We start from the raw sequence: 23,859 nt of genomic DNA, 5'->3' as shown, positions 1-23,859 counted from the left end.
ACAATGGATTCTTTCCAGTCACCTCCAGGACCTGTCGCTCAATCAGGACATTGTCTTTAAAGTCCTGAAGCAGGACCCTCTTCTTCACCAGCTTCACTGCCAGTTGTTGTTGGCAGGCGGTATGTGTGGCCAGCATGACCTGTAGGAAACAGAGCATTAGAATTGGAAGAAAGGCCTGTCCTGCCATGAGACCTGATGAGAAGACATTAAGCGTTGACATCCCTAGAGTGATATTACTGTGACACACATGAGGAATAAGACCCAAGAATTCCTAATACTCACTTTACCATAACCACCCTCTCCAAGGATTTTATGGAAGGTGAAGCTTTCCAGTCCAGTCACAAGGATGGGGGCGTCTGCTGGGATTGTCCCTGGTGGAGACAGGAGAGATACCGTAAGATTTTATATTTCTATATTTTTGCCATTACAATACAATTTAAATACATTAGGGAGTAGCAAAGAAAGGAATTCATAATCTTGGTCATATTCAGGGTTCTCCAAAAGTGGAGAATCCCATGAATTCATACATTAGGGGGTATTGGCTCTAGGAAACTTAAATCTGCACTCACCTGACAGCTGTTCCATGTCAGTATTGTAGGACGTGCTGGGTCTGTCATCAGCTTTTCCCCCCATCTCTCCTCCCCTCTTCCTCTTTCTCTGGATACTCTCCTGTACAGGGCTTCCAGGTCTTTTTGAAGCCTTGATCATTTTTTCTTTGCCGCCATCATTTGCCCTCTCCGGTGTTACTATTCTCCTCCTCTTATTTGGCGGCTGAACTCTCCTCTTTTCTCTTCCTCTTCCTTTTCTTTGGAAGATTCCTGGAAGTCTCCATATTCAGCCCCTAGATGTTATGCTGGGCTGAGGAAGGTCCTGTCTGCTTCAGCACGTTCCGGGGTGACACTTGGAACGGTTTGGCTAACAGGCCTTCTTTTCTGGTCTTATATTTGAAAAAAATAAATAAAAAATTTGCCAAGCACTAGCAAAAGTCGCCTTCACCAGTCAAACGATGAAGAAATATGGCTGCCATTCAGGTTGCAGAGTTCTAAACCTAACTGTTGCATGATGTCACAAAGGGCCTTGTGACATCACCATATTCTAAAGGTCACATGACATGACAGAGGGACCTGTGGCATCATCAGCCAGGCTGACAGGCCTGCATTTATCAGCAGCTATAAAGTTCCATGCTTTTCTGCTATTTACCTATTCTCTCTATCATTTTAATCCCATTGGAAACAATATATCACCAAAGTAAAAACTTTCCTTAATACAGTCACCTTAACAATGCAACACAAGACAATTCAAGTGTAGTCACGCTTATTGTCAGGGGCCATCCATTAGTTCTTATGTCGTTTACGCAAACTGCGATATTGATGGCCTATCCGAATTCTATGCAAAAGTGCAGGGCACTCCAGCTGGACCACCAGGTGCCTTTATTTACCCAGGAACAGCATCATACATATGGTTGTGGCTGTGTGTGGTACTGCAGATCAGTCCCATGCACTTGAAAGAGATTGAGCTCTGTGAGCTACAGTATGTTATGCAACCAGAACCGAATTGATGGTGCTGTTCCTGGGTAAACAATGAAGGGGACACAGGGTCCCCTCTTTCAGTTGATTGGTGAAGACTAGAAACAGATTGGATTTAAAATCTGCTGCATGTCAGTTTATGCTGCAGTTTTCCCCAGAGGATTTCACCCTTTGCAATGGAGAGGGAAAAGTCCTCTGGCATTTCCATGGCAAAAGCGCACACCGTACACGTGGTTTTTGTTGCTCGTTTTGTTGCATTTTTTAGGCAGAACTGCCTGCTCCAATTTCTGTCAGGTGTGGATGTGAACGTACAATAAAAGCAAAGTGGGTGAGATTTAATCAAATCCACACGCTGCAAAAAAGATTTCCACCCAGAAGAGAACATAAGGTAAAGGTTCTCTGCAGATTTCATCCATATAGGATGATATCCGTGGCAAATACGTAGCAAAAGCTATCTGATATCCATGAGACCCTGCCTCTCTACATATAGATTTGTTCTGGTGTTTTTTTTTACTGTAAAAAGCCATAGAAACAACTGTTTTTGTGTTGTGTTTTTATATTTTTTTTCTAGGCAGTATGCCGTAGCCGGGTTTTGGGGTGGGCCCAATGCTACGCTGGGTCCTCCAAACACAGGCAAAGCACGGAACTGACTTCTTCGGTCTGGTGGCCAGGGTTTGTGGCTCAGTCGTCCAGCCGGTTCTCTGGTCATAGAGCTGGTGACCCAGGATCTGTGCAGAGTATCCCCGTCTCAGTGTCTTCTTTTGGTCACTTATATTCGGTCTGGCAGAGTCTCTCCTATTAAGCACTGGTCCCTATCTGCAGACAACTAGGGGTTCTGATCAGGACAGTATTTCTAATTAGGCACTCAAGGACACATGCCTAGGGTGGGGCCATCAGGATGGGCGTTGTGAGAGAGTTAAACTTTTTTCTTTTCATTTTTTATAATAAATCCCAACTCCCTCTCAGGGAATCAGCTGTAGTGTGTCCCCTTGTCATACCCTATACAAAGCCCCCTGCCCTGTACTGTGCCCCTTAATCTGTACTGTGCTTTTTATACCCTGTAATATGCCCCACTATTATACCCTGCACTGAGCCACCTTATAGGTGGTACATTGCTTCCCAACATGTACTATGCCCTCTTATACCCTGCATTTTGCCCCTTATCATACCCTGCACAGCACCCCAGTCATACCCTGTACTTTGCCTCTTTATTATACACTGTACTCTGCACCCTAATCATATTCTGTACTGTGCCACCTTAAACCCTAAACTGTGTCTCCTTATACCCTGTTCTCCAGTCATTGTATGGCGGTGTTAGGCATTCATTGAATGGCAGTGTTATCCAGTCACAGTATGGTGGTATCGTTCAGTCATGGTATGGAGATTTTGTCCAGTCATGGTATGGGGCTATGTTATCCAATCAAGGTATGAGCTATTATCCAGGGGTCTTATTTAGCCCTGAGAAAATGAGCCTTGGAGCGTATACGACCAGTGCAGTGCAGCTAGAGTGTAATAACAGAACAAATGAACAGGATATACCGTATTGCAAAAACATATTAATGCAGTTCAACAATATAAAACAGTATAAGTACACACAATAGCATACATTGCAGTGCAAGTTAACCCTCCAAAGTGTAATAAAGTAGGGAGTTGATGGCTTTCCATAGTAGCAATAAGGACAAATGTCCACTGTCTATAGTCCATTTGCAGGAGCTTAGCAGAAGGAAATTGTTATGAAGCAGATGTGGAAGTGCTGAGTAACTTAAACAAATTTGGCTCGGGGCCTCTCCTTGGGTCTTTAGGGAGAGGTTAGTGGCCCCCCTTATATTCACTGTTTAACCCTTGTACAATGATCTGGACTTCACTGCAGTGGATCCATCAGGCCACTACTGCAGCATTCTGCTCCATGAGTCGCATTATACTGCAAAGTGCCAAAAATATGTTTGTCATGTATGCATTTACTGTATATTTTCTAGAGATGGGACGGGGGATTCGTCGAATCCACGAATCCCTCGAATCTTGCTGGATTCGTGGGATTCGTGGACTCGAATCCCGACGTAATTTAACTCATACGAATCCGGTGGGAGGGACTGGGAGGAGGAGCTGGGGGCCAGTGCGTTCACTGTGCTCCGGCCCCTCCGCTCCAGTACAGTTATAAAATGTGTATTCTATTAATAATAATAATTCATGCTGCCCCCTTTGTCTGTAGTACATTCAATATATCCGACTTACAGGGATACTGACATCGTAATGCATGCCGGCCGGGTAGACGAGCGGCAGAGTGACTGACTGACGTCACCTGCCTGCGCCGCCTGCTTCATTCATAAAGCAGGCGGCGCAGGCTGGTGACGTCAGTCAGTCACTCTGCCGCTCGTCTGCCCGGCCGGCCTGCATTACGATGTCAGTAGCCCTGTAAGTCGGATATATTGAATGTACTACAGACAGAGGGGGCAGCATGAATCATTCATTATTAATTAAATTACCCACTTTATAACTGTACTGGAGCGGCAATGGGGGGTCTGTGAATTACGCTGTTAAGGGGTGGGGGGGGGTCTGTGGATGGTACTGTTATGGGGTGGGGGGGTCTGTGGATGGCACTGTTATGGGGTGGGTGGGGGTCTGTGGATGGCACTGTTATGGGGTTGGGGGGTCTGTGGATGGCACTGTTATGGGGTGGGGGGTATGTGGATGGCACTGTTATGGGGTGTGGATGGCACTGTTATGGGGTGGGGGGGTCTGTGGATGGCACTGTTATGGGGGTGGGGGGGTCTGTGGATGGCACTGTTATGGGGTGGGGGGGTCTGTGGATGGCACTGGTTTGGGGTGGGGGGGTCTGTGGATGGTACTGTTATGGGGTGGGGGGGTCTGTGGGTGGCACTGTTATGGGGTGGGGGGGGTCTGTGGATGGTACTGTTATGGGGTGGGGGGGTCTGTGGATGGCACTGTTATGGGGTGGGGGGGTCTGTGGATGGCACTGTTATGGGGTGGGGGGGTCTGTGGATGGCACTGTTATGGGGTGGGGGGTCTGTGGATGGCACTGTTATGGGGTGGGGGGGGTCTGTGGATGGCACTGTTATTGGGTGTGGATGGCACTGTTATGGGGTGGGGGGTCTGTGGATGGCACTGTTATGGGGTGGGGGGGGGTCTGTGGATGCACTGTTATGGGGTGGGGGGGGTCTGTGGATGGCACTGTTATGGGGTGGGGGATCTGTGGATGGTAATGTTATGGGGTGGGGGGGGTCTGTGGATGGCACTGTTATGGGTGGGGGGGGTCTGTGAATGGCACTGTTATGGGGTGTGGATGGCACTGTTATGGGGTGGGGGGGTCTGTGGATGGTACTGTTATGGCGTGGGGGGGTCTGTGGATGGCACTGTTATGGGGTGGGGGGTCTGTGGATGGCACTGTTATGGGGTAGGGGGGGTCTGTGGATGGCACTGTTATGGGGTGGGGGGGGTCTGTGGATGGCACTGTTATGGGGTGGGGGGGTCTGTGGATGGCACTGTTATGGGGTGTGGATGGCACTGTTATGGGGTGGGGGGTCTGTGGATGGCACTGTTATGGGGTGGGGGTGGTCTGTGGATGGCGCTGTTATGGGGTGGGGGGCTCTGTGGATGGCACTGTTATGGGGTGGGGGGTCTGGGAATAGCACTGTTATGGGGTGTGGATGGCACTGTTATGGGGTGGGGGGGTCTGTGGATGGCACTGTTATGGGGTGGGTGGGGGTCTGTGGATGGCCGGCCTGCATTACGATGTCAGTAGCCCTGTAAGTCGGATATATTGAATGTACTACAGACAGAGGGGGCAGCATGAATCATTCATTATTAATTAAATTACACACTTTATAACTGTACTGGAGCGGCAATGGGGGGGTCTGTGAATTACGCTGTAAGGGGTGGGGGGGGGGGTCTGTGGATGGTACAGTTAAGGGGTGGGGGGGTCTGTGGATGGCACTGTTATGGGGTTGGGGGGTCTGTGGATGGCACTGTTATGGGGTGGGGGGTATGTGGATGGCACTGTTATGGGGTGTGGATGGCACTGTTATGGGGTGGGGGGGTCTGTGGATGGCACTGTTATGTGGTGGGGGGCTCTGTGGATGGCACTGTTATGGGGTGGGGGGGTCTGTGGATGGCACTGGTTTGGGGTGGGGGGGTCTGTGGATGGTACTGTTATGGGGTGGGGGGGTCTGTGGGTGGCACTGTTATGGGGTGGGGGGGGGGGTCTGTGGATGGTACTGTTATGGGGTGGGGGGGTCTGTGGATGGCACTGTTATGGGGTGGGGGGGTCTGTGGATGGCACTGTTATGGGGTGGGGGGGTCTGTGGATGGCACTGTTATGGGGTGGGGGTCTGTGGATGGCACTGTTATGGGGTGGGGGGGTCTGTGGATGGCACTGTTATTGGGTGTGGATGGCACTGTTATGGGGTGGGGGGTCTGTGGATGGCACTGTTATGGGGTGGGGGGGGGTCTGTGGATGGCACTGTTATGGGGTGGGGGGGTCTGTGGATGGCACTGTTATGGGGTGGGGGGATCTGTGGATGGTACTGTTATGGGGTGGGGGGGGTCTGTGGATGGCACTGTTATGGGTGGGGGGGGGCTGTGAATGGCACTGTTATGGGGTGTGGATGGCACTGTTATGGGGTGGGGGGGGTCTGTGGATGGTACTGTTATGGCGTGGGGGGGTCTGTGGATGGCACTGTTATGGGGTGGGGGGTCTGTGGATGGCACTGTTATGGGGTAGGGGGGTCTGTGGATGGCACTGTTATGGGGTGGGGGGGGTCTGTGGATGGCACTGTTATGGGGTGGGGGGGTCTGTGGATGGCACTGTTATGGGGTGTGGATGGCACTGTTATGGGGTGGGGGGTCTGTGGATGGCACTGTTATGGGGTGGGGGTGGTCTGTGGATGGCGCTGTTATGGGGTGGGGGGCTCTGTGGATGGCACTGTTATGGGGTGGGGGGGTCTGGGAATAGCACTGTTATGGGGTGGGGGGGGGGTCTGTGGATGGCACTGTTATGGGGTGGGGGGGGGGGGTCTGTTAATGGCACTGTTATAGGATGGGGGATCTGTGGATGCCAGGGGGAGAGGTGAGAGGCACTATGATACTGGCACATTGGGGGGAGGGGGCACTATGATACTGGCACATTATGAGGGGAGATGGCACTATGATACTGGCACATTATGGGGGGAGATGGCACTATGATACTGGCACATTATGGGGGGAGATGGCACTATGAAACTGGCACATTATGGGGGGAGATGGCACTATGATACTGGCACATTATGGGGGGAGATGGCACTATAATACTGGCACATTGGGGGGGAGATGGCACTATGATACCGGCACATGGGGGGGAGGAGAGAGGCACTCCGCACTTGATACTGGCACATGATTTCTGGCACTCCGAGCTCTTTCAATAGACCTAGGTGAAGGTCTTCTTTATATCTTATACACAAATAAGAATCAATCTGTATCTTCATCGACTAATGACGAGTGATCTGGCGCCTGGTACGTGTTTCAAACTTTTTTCTCCACGGGTGTGAAGGGCTTTTCTTTTTTTGTCCTCTCACACCGCCTAAATCTCTCCAAAAGTGGGCAAGGGTAATCCTTGACCAACTGAAACACTTGAGCTGCTTATCTTGTTCCATAATTGCAGACGAGCATATACTTTATATTATATATATACATATATATTATTGTTTCGTATAGAACTCACCTCCGCCCCCTGGTGCTCTGTTGATATCTACTCTAGGTACCATTTTGTGACTCCTGGTCTGCTTCTAAGACCAGGGAGTTCAAATTGTACCGTATCCTCTTTTTGTATTTCTACATTTTACATGATTAGGGGGCCATCTATGGGGACACTTACTGGCACATTATTGGGTGACACTGTGGGGCCACTTCTTATTCGCACATTATTGGGGGGGCACTATGGGGGCATCTACTGAGGCCACAAGAAGGGGTATTTTATATGGGGGGCTCTGTGTGGTACTAATATTATCAGGGGTATTATCTGTTTCTGCAGTATAGTATTGGGGAGCACAGCGGCACAGTATTCGGGGTGTTAGGATGATTTGTCAGAAGATGGGAGGATGATGGAAAAGTAGTAAACTAAGATTTTTTTTTTGTCAAACTGCAGAGCGGAAAAAATGGCCGAAAAATGGTGTCTGGTCTGAAAGGAGAAGATGAGGAAAGAGAACATCTACATCAAAGGAGACGTCACTGGATGTAAGAGGTATGTGGCGCTGTATTACCATGTATGTTCTGTAGTGATAGGAGCAGGGGTCATAGCAGGGGTCATCGCGGTCATATAGGGTGCGACCGTGACTGGGAGGTGGAGGTTCAGACAAACTGACGCGGTCTGACTTTGTTTCTTACACCGTGCGTTCACAAAATTATTTACAGGATTCGTAGGATTCGAGATTCGAAAGATTCAATATATTCGAGAACCTTTTTGGATTCGGATTCGAAAAAAATTGGATTCGTCCCGCCTCTAATATTTTCTATAAGCACATGGTAATCACAGGCCATGTCTTTAGCCACCACTAGATTGGGCTGGTGTCACCCTGTATATAAGAGAGTTGCTTGTTTTGTTTAACAGTCTTGTTCTCAGCCATAGCAACGTGCTCCTGTGCTTTGGGAAGTGCTGACTGACCCCCTTTTTCTTTGCAGTTTGTACTGGAGGTGTGGCTGCCTCCCCAGTCGTGCACTCCTTCCAGCTCGTTTGTCCCACAGGTTGATTTTAATTAGTGTTAGTATTTAGCTTGGCCTGCTCCCCCCCACTCACTGAAGCCATCTGGCACCAGGAGAGAGATAGTGTGTGGACTCTCATTGCAGTCCTGGGTGACCATGTGGCGCCAGGGGTGGTGTGGAGTGGGCCCGGCGTGCATGCTGGTAACTGCTTTCCCTGGATATAATGGAGGCCATTTTGGCACCGAAAATGACGGAAATTCAGGCGGATCCAGCATGTAAGTGGAACCTACACTTTCTGAATTTTATGATCGCCGCTATGGCACATAACAGGTATATTTAGTGTTAGGAACCCGTTTAACTAGAGATTGCCTTGACGTTCGGCAGACGGGCTCAAATAATTTTGTACAAAACGATTTGCCAAGTATCTCTAACTTATTAGTTCAGCATTTGATATTATGATGCAATTTTGTACCTTATTTGATTTCCAGTGAGCTGTTGCATTGCTTGTTTTGTTTAACAGTCTTGTTCTCAGCCATAGCAACGTGCCCCTGCGCTTTGGGATGTGCTGACTGACCCCCTTTTTCTTTGCAGTTTGTACTGGAGGTGTGGCTGCCTCCCCAGTCGTGCACTCCTTCCAGCTCGTTTGTCCCACAGGTTGATTTTAATTAGTGTTAGTATTTAGCTTGGCCTGCTCCCCCCCCACTCACTGAAGCCATCTGGCACCAGGAGAGAGATAGTGTGTGGACTCTCATTGCAGTCCTGGGTGACCATGTGGCGCCAGGGGTGGTGTGGAGTGGGCCCGGCGTGCATGCTGGTAACTGCTTTCCCTGGATATAATGGAGGCCATTTTGGCACCGAAAATGACGGAAATTCAGGCGGATCCAGCATGTAAGTGGAACCTACACTTTCTGAATTTTATGATCGCCGCTATGGCACATAACAGGTATATTTAGTGTTAGGAACCCGTTTAACTAGAGATTGCCTTGACGTTCGGCAGACGGGCTCAAATAATTTTGTACAAAACGATTTGCCAAGTATCTCTAACTTATTAGTTCAGCATTTGATATTATGATGCAATTTTGTACCTTATTTGATTTGCAGTGAGCTGTTGCATTGCTTGTTTTGTTTAACAGTCTTGTTCTCAGCCATAGCAACGTGCCCCTGCGCTTTAGGATGTGCTGACTGACCCCCTTTTTCTTTGCAGTTTGTATATAAGAGAGGGCAAAACATTCTAGAGTCAATCTATTCCAGTTAGTCTGTTGTAGACTACTCCAGCCTAGGTCTAGGAGAAGGAAGCATATGTGAATCTGACAGGCCAGCTCTTCCTGGACCTTGTACCAATCAGGATACAGCCAGAACATCTCCAGAAAGCGAGCCTGGTGCAAGAGAGGTGTAGAGAAAGAGCTGTAGAGGTGATCAGTCCTAAAAATGACTTTATGGACTCTAAGGCACCCGTGTTCAGGAGAAGCCTTCAGTGCCTGAGCACACGCCACAAAGTTTGGACCACCTGTGTAGATTTCCATATTGTAAGGTGGAAGAGTGGATTAGCAACCTGTTCAAATATTGTAGCAGAAGGTTGGGAGATATTGGTTATGGTAACGTAATACACCACACACTGGGATGCTAAAGTACAAGTCAACTAGCAAAGTGCAGAGTAGGAAAGTTTGCTTCAACAATTTTAATGAGACACCTTTTGGCCTGTGATTACCTGTGCAACTGTGAAAACTGTAACATCTGAGGATACTGGATTTCTGTGTAACATCAACATTGCAAGTATGACCTGTCCTGAACTGTTTGCATTTTAATTCTTCAGTAAAGAAACCTGTTAGGCTGGTGGTCTGAGTCCACCGCTGTCCTGCTGTCCCAAGCAGGTGTGGGCGTTGCTCCGCTCTCCCTTTGTGTATTGGGTCTAGTACTCTGGGAACTTCCTTTCAGCACTGCTAGAGTTAATCCTTCCCTTTTGCTCCCTGTCCAGCTGATGACTAAGGAGCTGATCAGCCTCCCTATTTAGCTGGGCTTTGGATCCACTTTCTTGCCCGAGCTTTGAGTTTTTCTAGTTTCTAGTAACCAGAGAAGGTGTAATCTTTTATATGACTACCTGTGCACTGTACTTTGACTGTTTACAGACCAGGGCAGACAGAACAGGGATCAAGCAGAGGTTAGGTGGTGAAGCCTATCTAACCTAAACGTTTCTTTTTGTCTACCGGTTTCTGAAAGTTTTTACGCTTTTTATTTAATGCTCTGATTTCAATGCTTCATCATGGGCTATAAAACGGACAGACTGAGCAGAAACATCAGCTAAAAACCCCCATGGCTGATTTTAATATGGGAATGGATTCTATAACCTCCTCTCAAGGGATTTTATTTCTCAGATGGTTTTCCAATTCATTTAACTATAAGTACACAGTTCATCATGCCATGTCTTGACATGGATATCCAAGAAATGGCTTGAATATGTGGGCAGGGAGTCTGGGCCTTACAGCCTGTTTTAGACTCTGGGCAAACAAGACAGATTTGTAGCAGATTTTTTCCATGCAGATTCTACACTGAACATCAGTAACAGAATACAATTCAACGCATGAAACTGGGGAGTACCACCTAAAAAAGACAACATCCAATGAAAGTGCCTTCAGATTTTCCCCAACTACAGGATAAATAGCAATCCATAGTACATAGATGGCTCTTGAAATAACATAACAAAAACAAAGACAGGTGCACTCTGCGGTCTTGCTAACCCTCGTACTGGTGTAAAATTGAGAATTAGCCAACATATCCTGCTTGGAGGGCATGTCTGAGCCCGAGCACCGCACCAAGGTTTCTCAAGTAGCTCGGGACCTAAGCCCCTCTGAGCCCCACCCAAGACTGGCTGATATAGCTAGTGCATTCTGGTGCACATGTGAGGCCCGGGCTATATCAGCCAGTCTTGGGTGGGGCACAGAACTCTCTGCCTCCTCCCACTGTATGCATGGTCACATGCTGGAGGTTACTGGGAGATTGCTTTGAGTCAGACCTTGCGCGCCTGTAATTCGCCCACTGGCTCCTGGTATTGCCCATACGGCCCAGGTAGGTTTAGCGTTAGGTCCCGAGCTACTTGAGAAACCTTGGCGCGGTGCTCGGGCTCAGACATGTCCTCCAAGCAGGATATGTTGGCTAATTCTCAATTTTACACTAGTACGAGGGTTAGTTATACCACAGAGTGCACCTGTCTTTGTTTTTGTTATGTTATTTTGACTGCTTATCACATCCACACAATTGCTATCCTGTGTAGGATGTCCATTGTGGTACTTGTGGTCCGCTGCAGGCATCCTCCATTGTATGCATTTTTGCTGGGGATTGCCATTAGCAATGGGCCACAAGTGCAGGATCTGCCCCCCGGTATAGATGCACCACTGCATATGGGGTTGAGCACTTCCTGCTTTTTAATACCACGCCAATTTGTAGTTTGTATAGATGGCTCTTGCCCTAATATGTATGTGGGACTTGTTGGATAAAACATAAATAAGCTACAACCATATGATGGTGAATGGTACTGTTTATTGATGGTAGATGTCCTTTTCTGTCCCTCTGTACCACTAGTGGATGGTGTGATCTCCACTGAGGGCAAAGTCTAACAAGTCACCATTTTCTTGTCGATGTTATGATCCATTGGCACGCAGGAAAGGAAAAACCCCCTGTGGAGGAAACCTCTAGGGAACCATGGCCTAAGGAGCACCCTTCCCTTGGGCACAAGAGGCAACTTGTCGACTAGAAGCGCTGGCGGTCAAGTCATTGACTCTTGGAAGAATCTTCATCGACTCCATAGCTTCTTGGCTGCATGCTAGACTGCAGGTCACAGCCCTCAGGTTACTTCTAGTGGCAGCTGGAAATGAAGCTGAGGAACAAGGACTGGTGTGGCACAGTACCAATGAGTAGTCAGGAGAGCAGATAGAGGTCAGAATTTGAGGCTCATACAAGGACAGCAAGTGTTGGTTGTTTTTTCTGCTGTTTATGATGTCAGCAAGAGGCTCTGCTGGAACATGATGTTTTTCAGCCACTGATCTACTGGGGACATCTGTATACAGAGTGGAGCTCTTTATTTCCAGTTTTTCATCTTCCTCCAGATCCTGCGGATGGTCTCTCTCACAAATATGCCAAACGTTCTACCAAGAAAAAAATTAAAACAGGTTGGAAATGAAATGAAATAGCCTTGCAAAATGGTAACCACCTTCAAGTTTGCTCTGTCCACCCATGAGCAGACTATAAGCCAGTGAATGGAATTCACACTGCACAGATTCACAGGGAATCTCCAATAATCGCCGTCTGTAGTCCCCTCTCAGCTACAATGACTCACGTGCTTGGTCGTATGAAAGGTTCTTTAATTGGCTTTACGACCTGCCAGTTCTCATTGGCAAATGTGAATCCACAGAACAGTTGTTGATCTCTTTCAGCCATTGGTGACTTATTGGCTTCGGTGGAGGACAGGATGTCATCGATTTTTGTCAATGTCATCACTGGTGGCTATGGAGAGAAGATACCAAAAGCGGTGTTGATAAAGAAGGAACACAATGGAACTGTACTACTAGCCACATCTTCTCTGGATCATTTACTTACTGGTCCTAGTTGGAATGGTGGACGAGCTCCTGCTCCCTCTATATCTGTCCAGTTGATTTCCATGAAAAACTGATATTCCCTGATGTTATCTACCGCTACCTGGCGACTCTCTGGTGACTTGTTTAAGAGCTGGAAAAATGTAGAATAAAAACGTTCATTCCATCTCACATTGCAATGCTATCCCTGATTTTCAATGTCCTAATTTTCATAATATTTAGCCGCTGTATTACTGCTATGTGTCTTTCTACTCACCCCCACTATAAGGTCTCTAGCTTGGGGGTTGAGCCCTTTTGGGTAGGTGGGAACATCATTGATCAGTGACTTTTCGATTGTTCCAGGAAGTATACCAGCATTGAATGGATATTTGCCAGTAGCCATCTCATATATCATCACACCAGCTGAGAACCAGTCCACTGCCGTGTTGTAGGGCTTCCGTAGAAGAATCTGTGAAAACATCCAGCAGACAATAAAAGTTAGAACATCGTCCAGGCCAGCAGAAGTCATGGAGCTGTCCAGCCCTGTAGAAAGAAACAGCTCAGTAGCATGTGCAGTCGATGATTCCTCACCTCAGGAGCCATGTATCTAAGAGTTCCGGCATATTCTGAGATCTTCTTATCCCCAAAGATGTTCATCACGGCAAGACCAAAATCGGCGATCTTCAAGTGACCGACGCTGTCCATTAAGATATTGGCTGGTTTTATGTCCCTGTGTATGATGCCTCTGGTGTGGAGAAACTGCAGCCCACAGATGATCTCAGCTGCCATAAATCTGATGGCAAAAAGAAAAAATATCAACATTTCACCCATTAAACTACCAGACTAATAATGACACAAAGCTGCATGTTCCTGACAGCAATCGTCAGCTTTATCTAATATATCCATGTTCTGTCTTACCTGGTGACTGGAACGGTGAATGGGGCGTTGGCTCTCATGAGGCCACTTAGGTCTCCTCCGCTAAGAAACTCCATGATGAAGAAGGCATAGTCCTATGATAAAAGACAGAAAATATGATCCAGGTTTCTAAAATATTATAGCAAAGGTCCTGCAGCCTCCTCAGTTGGGGTCGGGTAGTGCTAACCCACTGATCAAGCCTCGATAATGGATCAGACTCTTACCTTAGTCTGGAAGGTGGCATAAGCATGGGTAAACAATGGACTCTTTTCAGTCACCTCCAGGACCTGTCGCTCAATCAGGACATTGTCTTTAAAGTCCTGAAGCAGGACCCTCTTCTTCACCAGCTTCACTGCCAGTTGTTGTTGGCAGGCGGTATGTGTGGCCAGCATGACCTGTAGGAAACAGAGCATTAGAACTGGAAGAAAGGCCTGTCCTGCCATGAGACCTGATGAGAAGACATTAAGCGTTGACATCCCTAGAGTGATATTACTGCGACACACATGACACACATGAGGAATAAGTCCCAAGAATTCCTAATACTCACTTTACCATAACCACCCTCTCCAAGGATTTTATGGAAGGTGAAGCTTTCCAGTCCAGTCACAAGGATGGGGGCGTCTGCTGGGATTGTCCCTGGTGGAGACAGGAGAGATACCGTAAGATTTTATATTTCTATATTTTTGCCATTACAATACAATGTAAATACATTAGGGAGTAGCAAAGAAAGGAATTCATAATCTTGGTCATATTCAGGGTTCTCCAAAAGTGGAGAATCCCATGAATTCATACATTAGGGGGTATTGGCTCTAGGAAACTTAGATCTGCACTCACCTGACAGCTGTTCCATGTCAGTATTGTAGGACGTGCTGGGTCTGTCATTAGCTTTTCCCCCCATCTCTTCTCCCCTCTTCCTCTTTCTCTGGATACTCTCCTGTACAGGGCTTCCAGGTCTTTTTGAAGCCTTGATCATTTTTTCTTTGCCGCCATCATTTGCCCTCTCCGGTGTTACTATTCTCCTCCTCTTATTTGGCGGCTGAACTCTCCTCTTTCTCTTCCTCTTCCTTTTCTTTGGAAGATTCCTGGAAGTCTCCATATTCAGCCCCTAGATGTTATGCTGGGATGAGGAAGGTCCTGTCTGCCTTCAGCACGTTCCGGGGTGACACTTGGAACGGTTTGGCTAACAGGCCTTCTTTTCTGGTCTTATATTTGAAAAAAAAAAAATAATAATTTGCCAAGCACTAGCAAAAGTCGCCTTCACCAGTCAAACGATGAAGAAATATGGCTGCCATTCAGGTTGCAGAGTTCTAAACCTAACTGTTGCATGATGTCACAAAGGGCCTTGTGACATCACCATATTCTAAAGGTCACATGACATGACAGAGGGACCTGTGGCATCATCAGCCAGGCTGACAGGCCTGCATTTATCAGCAGCTATAAAGTTCCATGCTTTTCTGCTATTTACCTATTCTCTCTATCATTTTAATCCCATTGGAAACAATATATCACCAAAGTAAAAACTTTCCTTAATACAGTCACCTTAACAATGCAACACAAGACAATTCAAGTGTAGTCACGCTTATTGTCAGGGGCAATGACACATTGTATCCTTTAGAATGCCTCGTAGCCATCCATTAGTTCTTATGTCGTTTACGCAAACTGCGATATTGATGGCCTATCCGAATTCTATGCAAAAGTGCAGGGCACTCCAGCTGGACCACCGGGTGCCTTTATTTACCCAGGAACAGCACCATACATTTGGTTGTGGCTGTGTGTGGTACTGCAGATCAGTCCCATGCACTTGAAAGAGATTTAGCTCTGTGAGCTACAGTATGTTATACAACCAGAACCAAATTTATGTGCTGTTCCTGGGTAAACAATGAAGGGGACACAGGGTCCCCTCTTTCAGTTGATTGGTGAAGACTAGAAACAGATTGGATTTCAAATCTGCTGCATGTCAGTTTATGCTGCAGTTTTCCCCAGCGGATTTCACCCTTTGCAATGGAGAGGGAAAAGTCCTCTGGCATTTCCATGGCAAAAGCGCACACCTGTTGCTGCTGGTAAGGCATGGTGCACCCCAATGGGAAAAAACTCCAGAGAGTCAATGTTTGCAGTAAACCAGTGTACTTCTTTACTGTAATGACCGGCGTCACGCAAAGGGAGGGAAATGGGAAGGCCCTGTCCAAGGGAGAGGGAAAGGTGGTGACCCCTGACTCACCTTGCGGCTGGCACCTGATTGCCCTGACGTCCCTAGACGGGTTCCTCACCCGTACGCCGATCACGTGCCTAAACCCTGGCTTTCCCTAAGATGAGCCCTGTGTAGTGAACAGGGCGGTGGGATCATTAGTCCGCACCACTGACACTAAAGGGAAACACCAAGGAGAGGACAGACAATACAGACAAACAAATAATCCCAGGTGGGCGACAACAGCAGACCACCACCAAGGCCCAACAGGGATCCGGAGGGTAACGTACTGGAACAACAACCAGGGAACACAGTTACACAGCTCCAGTGGGTCAGTATAGAAGTCCAGGCAGGAAGCTCTCATAAAGAAACATAGAGCACGCAGCCACCCGCTGCGACTTCCTGACCCCGGGTATAACGGAGTCAGGCGTGGCTCTTGACACCCTCGTGACATTTACTGGAGGAACTCAAGTACAAGTCAACACAGGCAAAGCACGGAACTGACTTCTTCGGTCTAAGGCTTGAGCTAGCTGTCCCTCCTCCCCCTCTCTCTCTCTCAGAATGCTGGCTCCCTGGCCAAAGGCTGGTGGCCCAGGGTTTGTGGCTCAGTCGTCCAGCCGGTTCTCTGGTCATAGAGCTGGTGACCAAGGATCTGTGCAGAGTATCCCGGTCTCAGTGTCTTCTTTTGGTCACTCATATTCGATCTGGCAGAGTCTCTCCTATTAAGCACTGGTCCCTATCTGCAGACAACTAGGGGTTCTGATCAGGACAGTATTTCTAATTAGGCACTCAAGGACACATGCCTAGGGTGGGGCCATCAGGATGGACGTTGTGAGAGAGTTAAACTTTTTTCTTTTCATTTTTTATAATAAATCCCAACTCCCTCTCAGGGAACCAGCTGTAGTGTGTCCCCTTGTCATACCCTATACAAAGCCCCCTGCCCTGCACTGTGCCCCTTAATCTGTACTGTGCTTTTTATACCCTGTAATATGCCCCACTATTATACCCTGCACTGAGCCACCTTATAGGTGGTACTGTGCTTCCCAACATGTAGTATGCCTTCTTATACCCTGCATTTTGCCCCTTATCATACCCTGCACAGCACCCCAGTCATACCCTGTACTTTGCCCCTTTATTATACACTGTACTCTGCACCCTAATCATATTCTGTACTGTGCCACCTTAAACCCTAAACTGTGTCTCCTTATACCCTGTTATCCAGTCATTGTATGGTGGTGTTAGGCATTCATTGAATGGCAGTGTTATCCAGTCACAGTATGGTGGTATCATTCAGTCATGGTATGGAGATTTTGTCCAGTTGTGGTAGGGGGCTATGTTATCCAATCATGGTATGAGCTATTATCCAGGGGTCTTATTTAGCCCTGAGAAAATGAGCTTTGGAGAACACAGTCCACACCACCGATATCCAGGATCCGGCTGTGCGCTATGTAACAATGAGTGGTGCTGGCACAATTAATTAATGTAACCACATCCCCACTGATGTTCAGTGATAAACAACAGTTTTATCATTGATCTTCTTCTCTATTAACACTGACCACTTTATTATTACACTTCTATGAAAAGCAGCAAAACATGGTGGTAATTGTCAAGCGTAAAAGTACCTTTAATGGGGGCATATATACGGCCAGTGCAGTGCAGCTAGAGTGTAATAACAGTACAAATGAACTGGATATACCGTATTGCAAAAACATATTAATGCAGTTCAACAATATAAAACAGTAAAAGTACACACAATAGCATACATTGCAGTGCAAGTTAACCCGCCAAAGTGCAATAAAGTAGGGAGTTGATTGCTTTCCATAGTAGCAATAAGGACAAATGTCCACTGTCTATAGTCCATTTGCAGGAGCTTAGCAGAAGGAAATTGTTATGAAGCAGATGTGGAAGTGCTGAGTAACTTAAACAAATTTGGCTCGGGGCCTCTCCTTGGGTCTTTAGGGAGAGGTTAGTGGTCCCCCTTATATTCACTATTTAACCCTTGTACAGGGATCTGGACTTCACTGCAGTGGATCCATCAGGCCACTACTGCAGCATCCTGCTCCATGAGTCGCATTATACTGAAAAGTGCCAAAAATATGTTTGTCATGTATGCATTTACTGTATATTTTCTATAAGCACATGGTAATCACAGGCCGTGTCTTTAGCCACCACTAGATTGGGCTGGTGTCACTCTGTATATTAGAGAGGGCAAAACACTCTAGAGTCAATCTATTCCAGTTAGTCTGTTGTAGCCTAATCCATCCAAGGTCTAGGAGAAGGAAGCATATGTGAATCTGACAGGCCAGCTCTTCCTGGACCTTGTACCAATCAGGATACAGCCAGAACATCTCGAGAAAGCGAGCCTAGTGCAAGAGAGGTGTAGAGAAAGAGCTGTAGAGGTGATCAGTCCTAAAAATTACTTTATGGACTCTATTGCACCCGTGTTCAGGAGAAGCCTTCAGTGCCTGAGCACACGCCAAAAAATGTTGGACCACCTATGTAGATTTCCATATTGCAAGGTGGAAGAGTGGATTAGCAGCCTGTTCAAATATTGTAGCAGAAGGTTGGGAGATATTACTTATGGTAATGTATTACAACACACACTGGGATGCTAAAATACAAGTCAACTAGCAAAGTGCAGAGTAGGAAAGTTTGCTTCAATAATTTTAATGAGACACCTTTTGGCCTGTGATTACCTGTGCAGCTGTGAAAACTGTAACATCTGAGGATACTGGATTTCTGTGTAACATCAGCCGGTCCATTGCAAGTATGACCTGTCTTGAACTGTTTGCATTTTAATTCTTCAGTAAAGAAACCTGTTAGGCTAGTGGTCTGAGTCCATCGCTGTCCTGCTGTCCCAAGCAGGTGCGGGCGTTGCTCCGCTATCCCTTTGTGTATTGGGTCTAGTACTCTGGAAACATCCTTTCAGCACTGCTAGAGTTAATCCTTCCCTTTTGCTCCCTGTCCCGCTGATGACTAAGGAGTTGATCAGCCTCCCTATTTAGCTGGGCTTTGGATCCCCCTATTGCCCGAGCTTTGAGGTTTTCTAGTTTCTAGTAACCAGTGAAGGTGTAATCTTTTATATGACTACCTGTGCGCTGTACTTTGACTGTTTACAGACCAGGGCAGACAGAACAGGGATCAAGCAGAGGTTAGGTGGTGAAGCCTATCTAACCTAAACGTTTCTTTTTGTCTACCGGTTTCTGAAAGTTTTTACGCTTTTTATTTAATGCTCTGATTTCAATGCTTCATCATGGGCTATAAAACGGACAGACTGAGCAGAAACATCAGCTAAAAACCCCCATGGCTGATTTTAATATGGGAATGGATTCTATAACCTCCTCTCAAGGGGTTTTATTTCTCAGATGGTTTTCCAGTTTTCTTATTCATTTAACTATAAGTACACAGTTCATTATGCCATGTCTTGACATGGATATCCAAGAAATGGCTTGAATATGTGGGCAGGGAGTCTGGCCCTTACAGCCTGTTTTAGACTCTGGGCAAACAAGACAGATTTGTAGCAGATTTTTTCCATGCAGCTTCTACACTGAACATCAGTAACAGAATACAATTCAACGCATGAAACTGGGGAGTACCACCTAAAAAAGACATCATCCAATGAAAGTGCCTTCAGATTTCCCCCAACTACAGGATAAATAGCAATCCATAGTACATAGATGGCTCTTGCCCTAATATGTATGTGGGACTTGTTGGATAAAACATAAATAAGCTACAACCACATGATGGTGAATGGTACTGTTTATTGATGATAGATGTCTTTTTCTGTCCCTCTGTACCACTAGTGGATGGTGTGATCTTCACTGAGGACAAAGTCTAACAAGTCGCCATTTTCTTGTCGATGTTATGATCCATTGGCACGCAGGAAAGGAAAAAACCCCTGTGGAAGAAACCTCTAGGGAACCATGGCCTAAGGACCACCCTTCTCTTGGGCACAAGAGGCAACTTGTCGACTAGAAGCGCTGGCGGTCAAGTCATTGACTCTTGGAAGAATCTTCATCGACTCCATAGCTTCTTGGCTGCATGCTAGACTGCAGCTCACAGCCCTCAGGTTACTTCTAGTGGCAGCTGGAAATGAAGCTGAGGAACAAGGACTGGTGTGGCACAGTACCGATGAGTAGTCAGGAGAGCAGATAGAGGTCAGAGTTTGGAATCTGTGGCTCACACAAGGACAGCAAGTGTTGGTTGGTTTTTCTGCTGTTTATGATGTCAGCAAGAGGCTCTGCTGGAACATTATGTTTTTCGGCCACTGATCTACTGGGGACATCTGTATACAGAGTGGAGCTCTTTACTTCCAGTTTTTCATCTTCCTCCAGATCCTGCGGATGGTCTCTCTCACAAATATGCCAAACGTTCTACCAAGAAAAAATTAAAACAGGTTGGAAATGAAATGAAATAGCCTTGCAAAATGGTAACCACCTTCAAGTTTGCTCTGTCCACCCATGAGCAGACTATAAGCCAGTGAATAGAATCCACACTGCACAGATTCACAGGGAATCTCCAATAATCCCCGTCTGTTTTCCCCTCTCAGCTGCAATGACTCACCTGCGTGGTCGTATGAAAGGTTCTTTAATTGGCTTTATGACCTGCCAGTTCTCATTGGCAAATGTGAATCCACAGAACAGTTGTTGATCTCTTTCAGCCATTAGTGACTTATTGGCTTCGGTGGAGGACAGGATGTCATCGATTTTTGTCAATGTCATCACTGGTGGCTATGGATAGAAGATACCAAAAGCGGTGTTGATAAAGAAGGAACACAATGGAACTGTACTGCTATCCACATCTTTTCTGGATCATTTACTTACTGGTCCTACCTGGCGACTCTCTGGTGACTTGTTTAAGAGCTGGAAAATTTAGAATAAAGATGTTCATTCCATCACACGTTGCAATGCTATCCCTGATTTTCAATGTCCTAATTTTCATGATATTTAGCCGCTGTATTACTGCTATGTGTATTTCTACTCACCTACACTATAAGGTCTTTAGCTTGGGGGTTGAGCCCTTTTGGGTAGGTGGGAACATCATTGATCAGTGACTTTTCGATTGTTCCAGGAAGTATACCAGCATAGAATGGATATTTGCCAGTAGTCATCTCATATATCATCACACCAGCTGAGAACTAGTCCACTGCCGTGTTGTAGGGCTTCCGTAGAAGAATCTGTGAAAACATCCAGCAGACAATAAGAGTTAGAACATCGTCCAGGCCAGCAAAAGTCATGGAGCTGTCCAGCCCTGTAGAAAGAAACAGCTCAGTAGCATGTTCAGTCGATGATTCCTCACCTCAGGAGCCATGTATCTAAGAGTTTCAGCATATTCTGAGATCTTCTTATCCCAAAAAATGTTCATTAAGGCAAGATCAAAATCGGCGATCTTCAAGTGACCGGCGCTGTCCAATAAGATATTGGCTGGTTTTATGTCCCTGTGTATGATGCCTCTGGTGTGGAGAGACCCACAAATGATTTCAGCTGCCATAAATCTGATGGCAAAAAGAAAAACTATCAACATTTCTAATTATCAAGCCCACCTACCAAAGGGTGAAGGGACTAATCAGCGCCTGCCTATCAGACACAGGGCACCCGCCCCGATAGGGGTCGCCCCATACGGAACCTTTCCCTGTTTGGGGCCTATTCACTACAAATACCCTCACTTGGATTCCCTACATGCCACGTTTTGTCCCAGCAACACTTACCAACGCCAGGCACGGACTATTGTCGCCAATTGCGCTTACATCCTCTACATTACAAGGGATTGTCCTTGACTTTGAATCAGTAAGTAGATAGTGGAGTTTTCTCCCTGCTTTTACTTTGGAGACTTATGTGTATGTTTTGAGTGACCAATTGTTGTTTTTGGTTCTCCTTTTTGTTATTTCAGTATCTCCCTTCACTTCATAAAAATCCCCTGATGAGTACCGTTGCTGGGAAGAAACGTTGCATGTAGGGAATCCAAGTGAGGCTATTTGTAGGGAATAGGCTCCAAACAAGGAAAGATTCCGTATGGGGTCGCCCCTATCGGGATGGGTGCTCCGTGTATGATAGGCCGGCGCTGATTAGTCCCTTCACCCTTTGGTAGGTAAGGCTTTATAATTAGGGATAATTAGAATACGTATAGTTTTCTGCCATCAACACTAGGAGCACCGGTCACTCATGTCCTTTTGCCACTGAACAATAGGATATTGTGTCCCACACTCGAGGCTTTTTTTTCTTCTTATTGCAGCCTCAGGAAGTGGTGACTGGAGCTTGTTTACTCACTGCTTATTCTATTATTAGTTGTTTATTTATAATATTTTAATATACTTAGTAAAAGTTATGTTTAAATAGTATACCTGTCCACAGAGCGCTTTGATTTGTCAAATGTCACCACGGCATCTGAGAGTTTTAAAAACTGAAGCACCAGGCTTCCTGCTCAGACGCGCCTCCCCCCCAGCGGAGATCAGGGAAAGCACCTGTTCTCAAAATGAGCCGCAGCCTGTACTAGGGCTTCCAGGCTCATTGTTAGTATATCCCAGTTCAGGCCACTAGGTGGTAGCACTAAACTGTGATATAGTGATTTCTATAAAGAATAATGGAGCAATTTCCATTATTCTGTATAATTTGCAATCTGATGAAAAGTAATTTAAAAAAGTAAAAAAAAACTTTGGAAAAATCACCCCACTTTCCCCAAAAATGAACAAAATAAATAAAATTATGGGCATCGTTCGTATGTAAAAACAACCATACTATTAAATATAAACAAAAGTTAGCCCATATAGTGAACAATGTAACAGAAAAAAAAACAAAAAAAGGCTGATTTGCAGTTTTTTCAGCACTTTATCTCCCAAGAAAATTGAATAAAAAGTGATCAAGTCATACACACCCCAAATGGTATTGTAAAAAAAGACCAGATTTCCCTCAAATGAGCCCCCACACATCTCTGTAGACATAACTATAAAAAAAGTTATGGGGTGTCACCGGGGATCAGGGGTTCTGTTAGGGTTGCCACCTTTCCCAACAAAAAATAATAGTTACACAAATTAAAAAGGTTTGTGTGTCTATTAGCCTTTATTTTTGAAATGATTATGCTGGGATTCAAACTCACAGCCTTCTTCATTAAAGTCAAGAACCTTAAACCACTGGGCTATAGGGCTTCATGTTGACCTACTGTACATATATTATGGCTAAAAACCTCAGTAGTAGTTTCCTACATATTATGCATTCATATATATCAGAAGTATGAATATATATACTGTGTGTGTATGTATGTATATATATATATATATATATATATATATATATTTAGTAATTACACATTTGTTTTGTGCCATACATTTTTTTACAAATAAAAAAAAAAAATATAAAATTATACTTCTGCTGTTTAGAAATACCTACTAGTATTAGACTTAAAGGGAACCTGTCACCAGTTTTATGGTGTCCTAACTAAGGGCAACATAAATAAGTGATTGATTCTCTTAGCACAATGCTGCGTCACTTTCTTTAATTGACCCAGTCAATCTGCCAACATCTTGTATTGAAAATCTCCAGCTGATAATGATGAGTCATGAATATTCATGAGCTCCTGACTCTCCCCGCCCACCTGCTGCTGAATGACAGTTTGTTTCCATATGAACCAGCAGCAGGTGGGCAGGGGAGTGGCTATAGCTCTGAATTAAATATACGCTGGACTCCAATCAGCTCATTAGCATGCAGCATCTTTGTGTGTATATTATGAGATAACCATCTGTCACACCAGTAAGTGAATACATCTAAGGTACTTTTTAGTAGTTAATGATTGTGTATAATTAGTTAGATTATAATCAAATATCCACATGACAGGTTCCCTTTAAATACACTGGGTGTCCCCAAGCTTACTGATAATGCTTGATGATACCCCCTTCATGTTCATAGCACTGACTCCATATATGGACATAGCCTAAGCCAGGAACTAGAGTCCTGACTATTCAGTAACACTGGGGGATTCCCCGTAC

The sequence above is a fragment of the Bufo bufo genome, chromosome 3 (genome assembly GCF_905171765.1).
Source record: "Bufo bufo chromosome 3, aBufBuf1.1, whole genome shotgun sequence".
Taxonomy (NCBI): domain Eukaryota; kingdom Metazoa; phylum Chordata; class Amphibia; order Anura; family Bufonidae; genus Bufo; species Bufo bufo.
This window is presented reverse-complemented; position numbering follows the sequence as displayed.